Here is a 12534-nt window from a genome sequence, read left to right as displayed (position 1 = left end):
GACTCCCTAATAAAAAAGAGCAGTAATAGAGTGTTTTGTAGAAAAGTTTGCTAAAGAGAGAAAGAGATTAACAGCAGTTAATTCACCTTGATATTACTCTAGATTAAATTATACATCCTTACTAAAATAGATGTTAGATGATACCTGGTTACAATACTGAAGTATTTCTATTAAATGAAAAATAGTTTTTTGCTCTAAGCCATTTGAGAAAATATTATAGATTTGAAAACTAAAGGATGTGGGAGATGCCACTGTGGAATTTGGAAACGCTTCAAGGCTATCCAATTATATCCTTATAGATACATTGGAAGGTATGTTTTTCAAAGCTAGAATTTACAGTAAACCACTTATATCAACGCTGTGTTTGACCTGAACCACTTTAATAATACCATACTAACTTATAAAAATACAAATGTTAAAAAATCTCTGCTCTAATGTATTTTGCCATAGCTTATAACTCTGCACATCTCATAAAATATTAGAGAAAAGATTAGATTCTACCCCCATATACTCAATCCTGATCAGAATGAACATAAATACTGCCTGACAGATGTCTTTTGACGACATATGTATTACAAATGTGTATGTTTTTTCTTTCCGTAAGTATCTACTCAAATGTACATAGACAAACATGTATCTGTGTATATGTACAGACATGTTCTCATGCACTTTATTCGATATTTATATATTTATATGGAGAAAAAGCAAGAGTCACTAATGAAAACACTCAGTATATACACATGTTTGCATGTTTGTATCCTGTCAATTAAAATGTGAATTCATGTTCTAAAGTTTCTAAGACCTTCCATTGCTGTCAAAGCAGATTAAAATGTAACAGAAGTATCAGCTCTTTAAATAAACTGGAAGTTCGCCTAATTTTGTGGGAAGACTAACACAATTCTACGAGGGTGGTGAAAACAATGGTCCTTTATATAGCTGAGTGATCTTAAATAAAATGGTACCTTTGGACCCTTTTTCAGTCTGGGGAGTTTCTGACTACTAAGGCTTTTAAAACACCCCCACCCCGCCCCAGTGAGACACAGTGCTTGAATGATTTTTCGATCTGTGATTAAAAGACTCACTTTTAATCAATATTTTAAGTTGAACAGTAGATTCTTCTATATTTAAAGAAAGGAATCAAATGCCATATAGTTAGGGGAAACAGTTTAGACATACTTAATCTACTTGGCCATAGCGCCATCTCATGGTCATTTTTTAAAGTGCTACCGTAGCCAAATTGAACTAAGTTACTGTAGTGCCTTTGGCAAAGGGTGGTTCTCCCATTTGTGCATCAACGAAACATATTTATAAAGTGTTAAATCATTCTGTGCAATATATAATAAATACAGTGAAGGTTATTTTGTGTAGTGATTTTAATCAAGGTGATTCTAAAAGATTTCAAGAAAGAATGAATAATTATAAATAAAGTATACTCAAAAATCAATGTAATTTTGTGAGTCCATAGTTTTGTCTACTAAAGGGAATCACCCAAACCTTTCAGTCATCAAACTAGGAACTCTGTGGATCATCCAGATATTTTGAGAGCACAAAGTCTGTGCTTCTGAGGTCCAGTGACTGAACCAGGATCTACGTGGTAGAGTTAGATTTATGATTGGGATCCAGGTTGCAGTTATCTGCAGCAGACAGATGCTCCACGTTCAGTCACTGTATCTGGTTCGGCACAGCCTAGAAACGTAGAGAACCACTGCTGTAGCCCCAAGGCATGCTGGGTACTGATGGGTATGTGTATACAGGTGTACCCCCAAGACATGCACAGGAGCTCATTTCAGGAATTGAAGTAAACCCAGAAAACATGGTATCATTGAATAAACTGGAAAGTTGCCCTGGCTCTTCTTTTTTTTTTTTAAAGATTTTATTTATTTATTTGACATGGGGGCGGGGGGGGGGGGGGAGAGAGGGAGCACAAGCAGGGGGAGTGGCAGCCAGAGGGAGAGGGAGAAGCAGGCTTCCTGCTGAGCAAGGAGCCCCATGCGGGACTTGATCCCATGACCTGAGCTGAAGGCAGACGTTTAACCGACTGAGCCACCCAGGCTCCCTGCCCTGGCTCTTCATTTCACCTCTAAATGTAGGAAAAGTTTATGAAATAGGGACAGTAGGTATCTTTTCCAGGCGTTTATAGCTCCGTGTATTGAGTACCTACCATGTGCCAGGTATTAAGCTGGCTGCTTTGCTTGCTTTACCTAATGGAATCTTCACAACAATCCTATAAGGTAGGTATTGCTATGTCTTATTTTTCATACATAAAGAAACTGAGATTCAGAACAGTTAGTAATATGTCCAAGGTCACACAGCTGAAAGAAAAAAAAAAAGTGGCAAGTTCAAGGCTGGGTCATCTGACTCTGAAGCATAAATTCTTGTCCCTGCCCAATATGGCATGGGGAAAAAAAACACAGAATTCAGAACCAAAAGATGCAAGTTCCCATCTCAGCTTCCCTACACCCTGGTTATATAACCTTGAACAAATCACTTAATAACCCCGGGCCTCAATTTCACTGTCTCTAAAAATGGTACCACTAGTACCTGTCCTGGCTAACTGACAGCGTCACCTAAATGAGGTCATGGGCATTAGGAGGACACATGCTATGATGAGCACTGGGTGTTATACGTAACTAATGAATCACTGAACACTACATCAAAAACTAATGATGTACTATACAGTGGCTAACTGAACATAATAAAAAAATAAATTTAAAAAGGTGAAAAAAAATGGGGTCATGACTATGGCCGTGCTTGATAACCTGTAAAGCACTATGTAAATGTAATAACTGTGTTGTTATTGAAAGAAAAAACCCAGAGCCAGTATACATTATTAGCCATCAGAGCAAATTCCAGACAAAATTGTGGGACAGTCAATATTATTATTCAACAGTTTCTACTATCCTTTCTGTGAACATTCTCATTTTTAAAGACATTTTACTTCAGCTTTGTCCACACCATGATGCAGAGTTCCCTTCGCTGGTATTTTTTCCTGCTTACATCAAAACTTACCCATTCTGTGACCTATCCTGTCAGGTTTCTCCTCTCTGCTAGAGCACTAATAATTCAAGTTGACAAACTACTGTCTATCACTGAGGTCCCTTTAGCTGTCCACCATGATCATAATCCAAAAGTTAAAAACTTTAATGCCAGGAAGACCAGTGAGAAAGAAATTTAGGGACAAGAAATATTCTCCTGGCATCCCTCAAATGACCCACAGAAAAACAAGTACCTTCAGAAACTTCATAATGTATATAAAGCTTTATAATTTAACCTTAAATTTCAATCCACAATCATAATGGTGATTTTGAAGAAAACATCTGTGATTTTTAAGATTTCATTCTAAACTGAGAACACTAATAATATTAGTAGGCTTATCTCAAGTTTTATACTCAATGGACATCTGCCCCAGTAAATATGCAATACGACAAAACTTTGTTAATTTTTATTATTTTTGCAGGTGGTTTGCAAAAAAAAAAAAAAAAAATGGTTCCCTTATTTTCCCTTAATGCTATACACCCCAGTCTTCTTCCTGTTTGATATTTAACGACAGTATGTCCACCTGAGTCAACACATTATGGCAAGTTTTCACACCCAACTGGAGCCTCAGGATTTGGTGTGACCTCACTACCACAGAAGACTGAGGCAGGACACCTAGGTCCAGTCTGCTACTACCGTCTGACCCTGGACAAGTCAAAGCCTTTTTTCTTCAAAATGTCTCTTCTGGGTCTATGCTTATCTCGATGCTAGGGAGTCCAGTCAAGTGTCTGATGAACCAAGACACGGCTTCATGAACAAAGAATATTTTGGAACAATTCTCACATTCTCTTAAACTCTTCAGATGCATTGCAAATAAATGACAGCTATAATTTTTATATGGAAATCTTAGAAGAAAAATCAAATTGTTATGGATCCAAGGAGTTTCTAATATAGGAGACCAAGCATCAGATATCAACACAAATGATTCCTACTTTTGCATTTTTCTCGCCATCAGCCTCATTTTTGCACATTTTCTAGCTGGTACAAGATATCAGGTTGTTCTTTTTTAACAGCCCCAGGTTCCCTAAAGAACAAGTGCTCTCACTATTCAAGTTCAATTTCCTTGAAGGGTCAAAATTTAAAAGCTCAAAAAGATTGAGATATCATGGTGCAGCAAGGATCTCCTTTATTTAAAACTAGATTTTTGTTGAAGTGAGCAAAGGTCATTTAAGTTTTTATTTATAGTTAAGATTACAACATCTTTAAAGGTGTTTATTCTGGCTTCTAGAGAACAGCACAAAATATACGTCCTACATTTATTTCAGATATTGAAAGGTAGTAATATGCCATTATTCAGATGATCTTGTCTTAGTTGGGGTGACCCCAAGTACAGAGCCAAGACAAGAACTTGAGTGCAGATCATTTATGTGGTGCATGATCCCAAGAAGCAGACAGAATTAGGGAAGAGGTAAAGTCTATTTAAGGGTATGGTATCAAGGATACCACAGACAGTTAGGAGTCAACTCCATTAGCAGCAGCAACAGATGACTTGGAACTCTTCATTACAGCTGGAACTAAAATCAAAGGCAGGCCAAAAGCCCCTGGTTGAGAGCTTGCATGAATGTTTTACCCAGTCAGTGATTAACCATGGTCTCAAAAATCAGTATGCGGGGTGCCTGTGTGGCTCAGTTGGTTAAGCGTCTGCCTTCGGCTCAGGTCATGATCCCAGGGTCCTGGGATCGAGCCCCACTTCGGGCTCCCTGTTCGGCTGGGAGTCTGCTTCTCCCTCTCCCTCTGCAGCTCCCCCTGCCTGTGCTCTCTCTCTCTCACTCCCTCTCTCTCTCTAATAAATAAATAAAATCTTTAAAAAAGTCAATATGCATCCTCAATAGAAAGTGGTGTTATTATGGTTAGTAACAATATTTAAATGAACATACATTCATATTGTACAATCACGTCTAAACTGATTACTAAAGCCCTAGGATCAGCAAACACATTTCCTGGAGAATGAAAGCTGGTAATTCCTTCCAGCTTTGCTAAGAAGGTTCTGGTTAGCCATTATCGTTCCCACACGAGCTGCAGAAGACCTAGAAAAGCTCTCTAATGTCCTAATATGTAAATGACAAATTCTCTGTATGAGTTCTACCTATTTAGCCTAAGTAATAGTTTTAGACTACTGAAATATAAGGAACAAAAAGAAACACATTCAATAAATTTAAGAGCTAGAGGAGCTTAAACATCATCTGATCCAAGCTTCTCATTTAGCAGAAATGGTGATAAAGAACCAGAGAGATCAGAGAAATTATGCAAGGTCACCTGGCCAAGCAGCATCAAAGCCAGCAACAGGATCCAAGCCTCATATCTTCCAAACTCTACTTTTCTCCTTTTATATGATCTAAAAAGGGCCCATCGGTCTATTGTTTGTATGGCTTATTTATTCATATAACCAAAAATATATTTAAATCAGGTTGAGAGACCAGTGCTGCAAACTCATTTATTCTCTCCTTATGTTTGTCAGTGAGGGTCTACTACATGTATCTTATACCTCAGACATCGTTGAAGTGTGAGAAATCTCAAGAGGAAATTACTCCTTAAAAAATAATAAAAATAGGGCGCCTGGGTGGCTCAGTTGGTTAAGCGACTGCCTTTGGCTCAGGTCATGATCCTGGAGTCCCGGGATCGAGTCCCGCATCGGGCTCCCTGTTCAGCAGGGAGTCAGCTTCTCCCTCTGACCCTCCCCCCTCTCATGCTCTCTATCTCATTCTCTCTCTTAAATAAATAAATAAAATCTTTAAAAAATAAAAAATAAAAAATAAATAATAATAAAAATAACATGCTTGGTGGGGAATTATCCTGTCCTCTTTACAAAATTCATGTTTACTTTGCTGGACCCACTGGCTTTGTCGCAAATTGATCTAATTAATATGTGGATAACTTAACACACTTACTCAGTGATGATTCTTAGGAAACTGCATCCGAAAGAAGCCCCCGAGGCAATGCCTGCTGATATTTCCACGGCTGCAGACCCTAGTGAAAAGCAGATTCATGTGGGTCACCGGCAAAAGTGTTAAGAATATAGAATTTGGAAGTTAGTTTTAAAGGAGGAAAAATTAAAATTAGATATAATGTTCAATATCACTATCTCTAGGGTCAACTATCAATATTCTGCATTCTACAACACAGGTTCACATGGGGTATATAAAGAATATCCAAAAGATGGGAATTGAGTCAACAGAGATAAGCAAGCTAAGAAGAATTTTTTTTAAGAGGAAAATAAATTAAAAAGAAATAAATTCAAAACTAATTTGCTCAGCATGTACACATTTAATAACTCGTCTGTCTGATCCACTGAAAATGAGAAATATCTATAAGTATTTAATTTCTAAAAATGAGATGGTGGGTCTTTTTCTGAATTAGCAGGAAATAGGAAATGTTAGTTATTCATGAATGATTATGAGTTTGACAAATTTAATTAAACTAAACATATTCAAGACTGAAGAGCAAGAAGAGTGATTTGCATGAAAATGTCACGCTATTCTGAGCCTTTAGTTCACCAGAGAACTTGTCTTTGATAAATTCATCCCTATACTTGCCTACAGAATGTGGAAGCTCTGACTCACATTTGGTCCTCCATCTGTCCACCAGATAGACCTGACCAACAAGCAGCACTCAAAACGAATAAATCTTGTCAACCTTAGAATTATGATAATCATGATGCAAGTACCATGTTATTCGATTTATGTTAAGCCCAATAAATAAAACATTGAAACCAGAGGTGCATTTAGGTAATATTCTACTTTAGGAAATTTGCTTAATGAATTTGAATTTGAAATACAAAGTTGAGGGCACCTGGGTGGCTCAGTCGGTCAAGCGTCCGACTCTTGGTTTCAGCTCAGGTCATGATCTCGGGGTCGTGAGATGGAGCCCCGCTCAGGCTCTGCAGGGAGTCTGCTGGACGTTCTCTCCTTTTCTCTTCTCTCCTTTTCCTTCTACTCCTCCCCCTGCTCGTGCTCTCTCTTCTCCCTAAAAATAAACAAATAAATCTTTAAAAAAAGAAATACAAATTTGAATTTGCCAACGAATTTGAAAGACAAATTACTTCCCCCCTGGAGAAGAATATTTTTTATTTGAATTCAGTAATAACTTGTGTTGCCACTTGTTCTACTTGCTTCTAAGAATTCAAGTAAAGTACAGCTAGCTACTAGTAGGTAGATGATAATGTGCATATAAACATAAATTACAATGTCTTGATACATTTTTGAAATAGTGAAATTAAACCCAGAATCATCCAAACTACCTTCCTTTCAGTAGGAAGGAAAGCAGAAGGAGGAATGCAAAAGGAAGACACTGATGTTACTACTTATTGAGCAACGTTTTTGTACCAAGGGCTTTCACATATGTAAGCACAGTAATATGCCTATCTATATCTCATTGTCACCGGTGAGGAACCTGTGTCTCAAAGGGAAGTTTGCCCAATTTGCCTAAACTAAGGAATAGAACCAGAATTCAAGTTCAGATCTGTATGACTGTCAAGTTTTTACAATTTCCTATTTCCACTATAACAAAGATCAGAAAACATTGTCTAGGAAGGGTCAAATAGTATATACTTTAGGTTTTGTGGACCATACGATCTGTCACAACCATTCAGCTCTGCTGCTGTAGTATGAAAGCAGACATAGACAATAAGCAAATGAGCAGACGTGGCTGCCTCCTGTTAAAACTGTATTTACAAAAACAGGGGGCAGCCAGATTTGGCCCTTGGGCAATAGCTAGCCATTTCTGGCCTACACTGCCCAGCATCAGTGATAATTACAGCAAAGACAACAACTAATAACATATTCTACCATCACAACTATTCATTTGAACCCTTATTGAATGCTAAGTATTGTGTTCCGTCCTTAATATATCATTTCATTTAATTTTTACGGTATCAACACTACATCCTGTATATAAGAAAACTAAGGATTAAGGGACTTGCCCAAGCTCACACATACTAAATGGTGGAGCTGGATTTTGAATCAACAACCATTCTCAGCCACTTGCTCTGTTTCTTCCCTACCCCAGATATGTAAGAGCACATCTCCATTATGCCTGCATTATGTCCAAGACTGCCCAGCCTAAGTTAAATCAAAGAAAGAAGCTCAACAGAACTTTAACCTTGTTTAAGGGACAGTTCCTCCTAAATTCCCTAACCTACAGTGCAGAGTAGGTTAGATGTTGCTGAATAAACATAATTTTAACCTGTAAGTATAGCTCATCATCAATATGATTAATTCTTACATAAAGGATCTTTCCTGATCTTAAAAGATACAGTCACCATATATTCATTGCTGTGCTCACCTTCATGCCCAGAAAAATGTATCTAACATTAATTTCCTCCTAATGAAGGCTAAAATGAATAAACCCTACATCCTTCATATCAGTCGAATGATGCTCAAAAATAAATTTCTGATACTTCCTTTCTACTTCTTGCACTAATGAATTAAAGAATGAATTTGAACTGAGAAAAAAATACTATTTAAATTGAGTGTTAGACATACTGGTTTGTTGAAAAACCTCCTCAAGGTCCGTCAGAGAACATGGAGTTTATTGTCAGGAGACACATAGGAATGAGTAAGCAGTAATCACAAATGTCAAAGAGACCTCGCAGAAGCCCAGAAAGACAAGCCCAGTTTCATACCAATTCTAGGGCCTGAGGTTACACAGGTACTATTAGATCTTCTACTTGATCATCCATGGGACCCGACTACTCCCTCTCACCTGTTCCTCTCCGTGCCTCTTTCACTCTTCCTGTGCCTCCCATTTGGCTTCCGTCTAGCTTCTCTTTACTTGTAACACCCTCACTCATGGTCCGCCATGACCTCTCTCTACTTCATGAGTTTCCATCTTCTACACTTGCCACTACTTATTGGATCTTTGCTATACTCTTCTGTTCAGATTCCTAAGAGATGGTGATCAAGTTGGTCCAGACTCTCCCTATTTAGGCAGAGATTTTGTTCTGAGCCCCTCTTATAGTCCACTACCACAGTATGGCCAGATGTCATTCCCGACCCAATTAGCTGTGTGGTCTGTGCGGAATGCACACTCCAACTCCCCCTGGATCCCTGGACAGAAGAAGAATTTTCACACAAGGGTTTAAGAAATGTCCAGCACTGTGTCAAATCAGCACCTTATAGGAGAAGGTAAAGAATCTACGGACCTACTACTCTGGTAAGGAAAGCCATCTCTTTCAAACAGCACCCCAAGTTCTCACCTTACATTTTTTCCCTTGTAATACAACTATTTCCAATTTCCTATCTGTTACCTCGTCTATAAAACAGAATAGTCACATTTTAAAGAATGTTACCAAAAAGCGAGCCAGCCAATTTTCTTTTATGGGGCAATCTGCAAAACAGTCATTGTTAAATAATACAGAAGCTTAAATACAAAATCCAGGGAATACAATGGACAGAAGATGAACCAAACTCAATGATGCTTTTCCAATACTTGCCCTGGGAACTGTGGTGTGATGACCTCTACAAGCAACACAGTGTACTGTGATTAGAATAGCCATGCTACAATCTAAAGAAAATTAGACAATTCGAAGGAAAAACCTGCCAAGCCTCAATAGAGGAGAAAATCATTTAGTAGCTGAGTCGGAAACATTTATGTAATATTGGGCTAACAAAGTCCTCCAACTATCTGACCCCCGATGTTATGAAGACATACCTAGGAGAAGAAAGGCACAGAACAACACAAGTAGCCTGCAGCCCTCAGTAGGATGCCCAGTTTATACCCGTGATCAGAGAAGAGCATGGATTCAATTATCTGTAAACCAGAACTCTAAGAAGAAATGAGGGAATTAACTATAGGATGTTAATAAAAGTAAGTTGATAAAATATCTTCCCCTGCAATGCAGCAAGAATTATTTGAGTTATTCCATATTCCTGAGATCCACAATAACAAGAAGTTACATCAGAGAGCTTGGAGGCTTTATTTTAGTGAATATTGTACCGATTCACAGTTCCTGGTTAGGCCATTACAGGAGGTTGTATTTTAAATATAATGGTAAAAGATTTAGGAAAATGTTAGGAAGGACATGAGCTTAGGAGTTACATAGACAGATTCTGCCTCTACTATTCACTGGCTGTATGAGAAAATACTGAAACTTTGTGAGCCTCATCTGTTAAGTGGGGATGATAATACCTTGTGGAGTTATAATAATTAGAGACAGATCGTTGAACAGCATTGGACCTATTCTAGATGATGACTATTAACATTACTACCTAGAGAGCAAAGATGCAACTCTACTTTTTAGGAGGACCCACCTGACTGTCTCCCGCACAAAGGAGAACAAAAATGAAAGCAAAGGGACCTCTAGAGCTAACAAGTCACAGGCAGAAATTACACATGAGATCTGGCAAGGTATCTCAACCTAATCTATCCCCAACTGGTTTTCACTTGGTGTTTATATAATAAGGTGAGTTATCAAGGAAAAAAGCAATCAACTATTGTTTGGGGCTCTCTTACCAGTAGGGATTTAAAAAGAGTCATCTCCTTTCCCTACCTCCATCTGTCTCTAAAGGTCTGAAGGTTCCCTCCCATGAGGGGGCTGGTGAATAGGCCTGTTTCAGACCCACCAAGGTCATGCCTACCAGAAGCACAGAAGACAGAACTAATGCTTTAAACTGCAGGGGGATGATGGCCTGCACCACAGTTTCCCTGAGATTTGGAAAAGTACAGGTTGAACATTTCTACAAGTGAGAAAGAGCTGACCTCTACCCCATCCAGGACCCTGGGACTTGGTAAGGCTTCTGTGGGGCTGCCAGTGAATGGCAGAGAATAGAAAAGCAGATGCTCTGGCAAGGAACTCCAGGCCTGATGCAGGCATGGAGGGCATAATCTTCCCCACCCTCCCTCCTCAGCACAGCTGTAGCCACGAGCATCTCCAAGTTTCTGGACTATGACCTTTGGATTCTTACAAAGTAAAGAATGGACTCTCTGGCAACAGTGACCAAAATGGACTTTTCTCCAACCTTGGGGGGCTGGGGGGAAGATGGCACAGGGAGAGGAACTCAGGCCCAAATTTATTTTTATTTAGAAAAATAAGGAATTTGGGGGGCTTTTTTGCTCTTGAGGCTCATTATATAAAGTAGCAATAAGAAGGAAAAATGAAGGAAAGTTCCATTTCCTTTTTCAAGTCTGCCCTTTGATGATGTAATAGACTATTAGTCTTGCCTGCCTGTGCAGAAAAAGGACTCATTCCATTCTCGTGAAGCCATCCCTGGGCAGAACATTCCTGTTCTAAGAGAAGAATTCTTGTACCACTGGCTGACATTTTCTTGGCACTAGCTATCCGGCAACCTCAGCTCTCCAGAACAGAGTTATGAAGAGAAATGAGTGAAAAGGGCTTCTGAGTAGCCAAAGTAACCTTCATCGAGGCCATCAACACCAAGTCTGTTCTTTATTCCATAGAAAATGTCCTCAGACCCCAAAGCAGAGTCAGTCCATGTAAAAAGCAACATTATGTCCTCCACACCTTCATGAACATCAGGATTGCTGTGAGGATCAGAAGATGAGGTGCTCTTGATTACTATTGTCTGGTTTCTTGTCACAAAACTGATTCAGAACTGAAGAGGGAAATAGGGAGGAAATAGGATCCTAAAGAACAGCTCATGTATGTGGCTCCATGGCCAAGGGGTAGGCAGTAAAACTGTAAAGTGGGTATAGAAGAAAATCACCTTAGGTCTAACAGTTTCTTTCTGCTACAAATCCTATGTGCTTCAAAGGCCCCAAACAACAGTTTTCAGCTTCTAAAATACCTGGCAAGTTGGTTTAAAGTGCAGATTTCACTTATGAGTACTCCTTCTGGAATTCTCCTTGGAGCCATCTAGAGCTGCAGGAACCTGAAGTTTTTTGAGACCTTGGGTATTTCTGTAACAGTAAGTCCTTGGACCACTTTTCAGAAACACTGAATGAAAGATATGACTGCACCCCTCGTTATTCATTCCTTTAAATATGTACCGGGTCCTGAGCTGGATGCCAGGAATACAGAGATGATGGAGTCATGGTCTCTGCCCTCAGGATGCCCACAGCCTAGGTGGAGATACAGACAGGGAGATAAAATCTGCAACAATGCCATCAATACCGTGCTGGCACATATTTATACATACATCAGCCACACCGGCAACACACAGAGAACAAGAAATTCTACCTTGGCGGAGCTGAGAAGCTTTCACTGGTGAGGAGATGTTTGAACTGCATCATGAACAAGTATGAATTCAACAAGCTGACCCGAGGAAAAGGCATTTAAATCACAGATGAGCTCAGGAGTTGGAAAAGCGAGGACATTCAGTGAACTGGAAGTCTGACCTTGAGAGTGAAGGAGGGAGAGAAGAACAGCAGATGAGGTAGAACTGGACAGGTAGGGGCCAGATCAAAGAGAACCCTGAACTGCAAACTTCTCCTGTGAGGACTCTCTCCTGTGGGCAGAGGGGAGCCACTGACAGAATTAGTAAAAAAATAACGTAACCAGATTTGTACCTCTGACCTTTCGGGTGCCGGTAGGGAGCTCAATAT

The sequence above is a fragment of the Neomonachus schauinslandi genome, chromosome 3, assembly GCF_002201575.2.
Source record: "Neomonachus schauinslandi chromosome 3, ASM220157v2, whole genome shotgun sequence".
Classification (NCBI taxonomy): domain Eukaryota; kingdom Metazoa; phylum Chordata; class Mammalia; order Carnivora; family Phocidae; genus Neomonachus; species Neomonachus schauinslandi.
This window is presented reverse-complemented; position numbering follows the sequence as displayed.